At 25.8% G+C, this 5,678-nt stretch overlaps 1 pseudogene; it reads right to left on the reverse strand.

Annotated features, from left to right (window-relative positions):
- Positions 1–344: 344 nt before the first annotated feature.
- Positions 345–4,870, reverse strand: LOC110273378 (beta-amyrin 11-oxidase-like; annotated as a pseudogene).
- Between the last annotated feature and the right edge of the window lie 808 nt (positions 4,871–5,678).

The raw sequence follows: 5,678 nt of genomic DNA on the forward strand, positions 1-5,678 counted from the left end.
TTATTGAAGAATAAAATTAAAATTTATTTCTATGTATCGTTTTTATCCCCAACGTTTTAGTCCTATTTACGTCCCTAACGTTTCAAAATCGTCTCAATTTTGTCCCGCCGTTAATTTTATTAACGGATCCCTAACGGCAGGACAACATTGAGTCAATTTTAAAACGTTAGGGACGTAAATAGGACGATTGAAACGTTAGGGACAATTTTAAAATTTACACAAAACGTTGGAAACAAAAACAATACTTTACTCTAAAAATAAAAAATAAAAGCATAAATCAAATAGATCTTATGCAACAGAGCTACCAAATTGATAAGAGAAGATATAATACTGAACTACGAATCATGAGATGAATAGAAAATAAGAAAAATTGTCTCTTTATTGCTGCATTCAAGCAGAACAAAACTAAGTGGGCTTGTTTATTAGATCACTTAGATTATACATAAACATATATAATAAGTAATAAGTCTCAAAGATTACATTATTATTATCGCATGCAAGACTAATAATAACATATATAGAGCACCTAGATAGTTGAACTTGAATTTGCTCATCAAGCACTTAGCTATTCCGTTGAGACCTTTGTGACCTTGGCAAGACAATTATCTTTAGGCACGGTAATGGGATAAGAGACAGGGCTTTCTGGATTTATCTGCTCAAACCTATAAAATTAAAGTTAATTAGTACAAAATAACACAAGCAAATTTCAATTCATAAAATATATATATTATATATTATAGTATAAATACACCACTGCAAGAAGTAGTTATGGCATCAAAGTGGCTAGTGTTACATATGCAATGGAGTAATAAATCAATCATTTTGGAAAGAAAAGAAAAAGATAAAAGAACAAATTAAAAAAGAGAAATATAATAACATTTAACTAACTTATAATTACGAACGAAATGGTGAAGAAAGATGAGCATTTCAATTTTGGTGAGATCTCTTCCTGGACATATCCTTGTTCCAACTCCAAAAGGAAAGAAGGCTCCTCCATTTGTATTATTTTTATCCTGCCCACCAAATTTGCATTAGCAATATATATCTTCAACAATTCACCCACAAAAAAATATTTAGAAAATTTATTTTTATTATTAATTTTATAATCAAAATGTCCCATATCACTTTTTTATTGCAATTAATTGAAATAAAATATTTTTTTCTAAAATTAAAGAGTCAACTCTTTTTTGCTATTTCTTTTTCTCTATCTCTCTTATTCCTTAACTCACTTTATATTTCTTATATATCATTATCAATGACTAATTATAAATTTGACAATCGAATGTACAACTTGATATTCTCTAATTACAATTAAAAATTAAATTAAAGTTAAAATTAAAATATAACTATATTATATTACTAATTTAACAACCAAATATATCACATGACGCTTTCATTATGAAATATTTTTTTCTAAAATTAATAAATTTCTTTCTTTCATCCTCTTATCTATCTCTTTCTCTATTTCTCTCTACACTTTATATATAACTTATAATTTATATTTTATATTACTAATTTAACAAATCAAAATGTGTCATAAGATATTTTTCATTATAATTAAAATAAAATCTTTCTCTCTAAAATTAACAAACTCCTTCTCTCAGCTCCTTCTTCTCTCTCTTTGCCCTCTCATTCTCCATTTCTGGCTACCTTTCTGTTTTATAAAAAACAAAATGAATAAAATAATATAATTTAAATATATTCACAAAATTATAAAGAATATATAATTAAATGTAATAAAAAATAATTCCGTTATATTATTCACGTAAAAAATTATATTGTTATTATTATACGCATATTTTTTAGTTTTTTGTTTAGCTTCAAATTTTTACGACTTATCTTTTTAATTTATATTTTCGTTTTTCTTTTTTCAAATATTTATTACATATAATTTGAAGAGAATATTAATGTTGTGATTGATAACTAGAATAAAAATTCAATTGTTTCAAAAAAAAGTTTTGAGTTCATTTTTAACTATTAATATAATTTTTTATACTAATATCTAATTATATTTTTATATATAAAGAAAAACGCGATAAATTTTTTCATGTTTTAAATAATAAATATTAAAATTAGTTATTAATAAAAAAATTAAACACTTTCACATGATAATAATAATAACTAAAAAGTTCTGTCAAAAAAAAAAATAACAACTAAATAGTTTATTATTTGAATTTTTGTAAAAATAATTTGATTTTATAAATTTTTTGTGACATAATCTATAATGTGAAAACAAAATTAACATAATTTAAAAAAATTTATATTATTACGAAAAAAATACTAGTAGATGATTATATTTGCATAAAATATAATTTTAAACCAAATATTATTGAAATATATATTAATCGTACTTACATCCCATCTAGAAGGATCAAACTCTTCTGGATTTTTAAAATATTCAGAAGACATATGACAAGCTTTTTGCCAAACCACTGCTCTCCATCCTTTTGGTATGATATATCCTGAAAATACATTAATATTGATAAGTTGAAAAAATCACATATATATTATATTTTGTAATTTCTCTTTTTCTGTCAATATATCCTGTCAATTAATTAAGACAATAGCGAAAAGTATAATTACACAAAGAGGCAGAAAATTATGATAACTTTTAGGGAGAGCCTAAAAGTTAATTTTGTTTTTTAAATAAAAATTATTTTATTTTTTAATGAATTTATAATGAACTGAAAATTGAAAACTTATTAATATTAAACATTTTAATATATTTCTTAAAAATGCAATTACTAAAACTATTTATATGTGATAAAACATAAAATAAAGTCCCATTGATATTGACATCAGTTGTTGCCTCTCGAGAAAGTGGAATGGCAAAATCGCTCACACGCAATACTTCGTTAATTACCTACAAGACATAATAATGTCTAATAATTATCAGGTTATTAATTAAGTGCAATTTATCCATAATCTACTTAAAGTTAGAGAGTAAACGATAATACTAAAAAAAACAAAACAAATAATCAGAACTTATCTTATCTAATATTTATTAATTGTTACAAGAATTAATAAATAATTTTTAGTATAAATTACTAAAGTTTGCTATTATGACTTCCACATGCACAACATGCATTGCATATATCTTACAATTACCTTGGTAAGATAAACCATTTGCTTAATTTCCTCAATACTTAAATACTGTTGCGAAGGTGGCCTTGACTTGATGATTTCTTCTTGTTCCTCCTACAACATAAAAGGAATTAAAATTAAAGAGATTATAGATCTATTTGAAATGAAGCGTATATTGAACAAAATATAAAATGGTGAAAATTCAAGTGCAGTCGATTTTACGTGAAATGTCAAATTATTTAACGACCTTTGAATATTAACTTCAGGTGAAATCAACTTTAGGTTTAAATACCAAATTACCTTAGCTTTTTTGAAGGCGAGTGGATTGTTAGAAAGATAAATCATTGCCCACATCATAACCGTAGCTGTACTTAGATGACCAGCTATTAAGAATAATATTAACAAGTCAACAATGTCTTCACCCTTCAATTTTCGACCATTCACATCCTCTAGTTCCAGAAGAACATCCACAAGATCTTTCTTTTCCGATAACATTTCACCATTTTTTAGCATCGTCTTCCTATCCTCCACAACGGATTTAACTATCTTTTGCACCTTCTTACGATTCTAATAATTAATATGCCACATATAAAATCAATCAAAAAACCATAACATAGTAAAAATTCACGTGAAGTTGTTTTTAACTAAAATTATTACTTTAGACTATTAAATAACAATTTAGTCAAATATATCAAATTATTTAACTGTTTTTAATTAACAACTTCACGTGAAAACAACTGTACGTAAGTCTTTGTTAATGTTGATACTAACCTGGAGGGCATTGTAATAAGAAAAACCAGGTAAGTAAATTGGCCAAGAGAACAAGGCATCATTAATATGACCAAACAAATGTTCAACTTGATTGATTATCTTTTCATTGTAAGATCCCATGAAGATGTGAAGAATGACTCTCATGGAGATAGACTTAGTCTCCTTGAAGACCTCAATAGGCTGTTGCATGCTATTATCAGCCATGACTTGGAGTGAATTGACGACAATGTCCTCTATGCGCTCAAGAAACATGGCCAAAGCATTGTAACCTATGATGGGAGATTGGGAGCAGTGACTAGGCGTCGAAAACGCTTGTGATCCTCATTTGACACTTCATATAAGATCGTTTTAACCACTGTTATAGCGGTTTCAGGATAAGCAAGCCTAAAATTTTTGTCATCACTTAATACTCTTCTTGAATCCTCTAGAGTGCACACAAGAATACTTGGCTTCATGAACAAGTGTGTTTTATACATACCATTTCCTCCATACCTGTTACAATTGTCACAACAAAAATGAAAACGTCAAATTCTCGTACAGTAATATTATTGATATATTTTTATTATTTGTTATTTTACTTAATGCTCTAATTATTACAATGTAAACGAGATATACTCCTGATTAATTTGTTTACAGGTAAGAAAATGATAACTTAATTTAACTATTGTGTGATAAATATAAATTTTTATAATTGACTCTATATAGTAAAGTAGAACAAAACTTATATTGTAGAATATATAATTAAAGAAGGAAGAGAAATGATACAGACTTGGAGAGAAGGTTATCCATGAATAAATGAGGGTGCTTGAAATAGTGCCAAGTATTGTCGAGAAGAGGCCAACCCATGTCACCAGGAGGAAGAAGACGATGCTTGTCTCCTAACTTGAAATCATAATACCATTCATTTAGTCTTCTCCCCAATGTGTTTAACACAAAGTACCATGCCAACAATGTGGCACCACTCATCCAAACCCAACTTATTATCTCCATTTTCATTCCCAGTTTCTTGAGTTGAGTTGAGTTGTGAGCTTAGGGCTATATTTATATTAGGACTTTTTTTCTGTGCGACTGTTTTATGTTAGGACTTTGTTACTCTCTTAGTATTATCATTATAATTATAAAATAGTGTAAAGTATTTTATATATTCGTATAATTATATTTAATTTTTTGGATGATCATTCGTATAATTAATATAAGAATTTTGTTAAGTAGATAATAATTTTTTGTAAATAATATGAATAATGAGTTCTAGGATTGATTCAATAAAGTAAAAAAAATATTTCATTCTAAATTAACTCTTTAATTTTAATATTAGGATAACCATTTATAAACCTAGTGAATTGAACATCCAGTCATTATTAACTGCGCATGAGTAAATCAAATCTAAAGAAATAATCATCTAATTAAAAATAATGAATATATATAATCATCTACATAGTATTGATAGTATATTAAAATTAAATTCTTTAATTATATAAAGTGAAAAAGTAATTATCTATACATAACACACTCTCACCTTTAATTTGACCACTTTCACGTACACCTTTTAATGTTAACTTTTGGAGACGGTGGGAGTAGGGTTTATGTCTTATTATATATCTGTTGGCACTTGTTGAAGGATTATGGATAGATCTAATTGGGTTTTTTTTTTTTACTTATTATTTTGAAAAGAGATTTTTTTATTGTTTTTATTTTATTTATAAATTTTTAAAATATAGAAAATAGAGTAAAATATTATTTAATTTTTAATATTTGGATTAAATTTTAATATACTTCTTAATCTTTTAAATATTTTATTTTAATTCAAAAATTTTAAACAAATT

This window comes from Arachis duranensis, chromosome 6, assembly GCF_000817695.3.
Source record: "Arachis duranensis cultivar V14167 chromosome 6, aradu.V14167.gnm2.J7QH, whole genome shotgun sequence".
Classification (NCBI taxonomy): Eukaryota; Viridiplantae; Streptophyta; class Magnoliopsida; order Fabales; family Fabaceae; genus Arachis; species Arachis duranensis.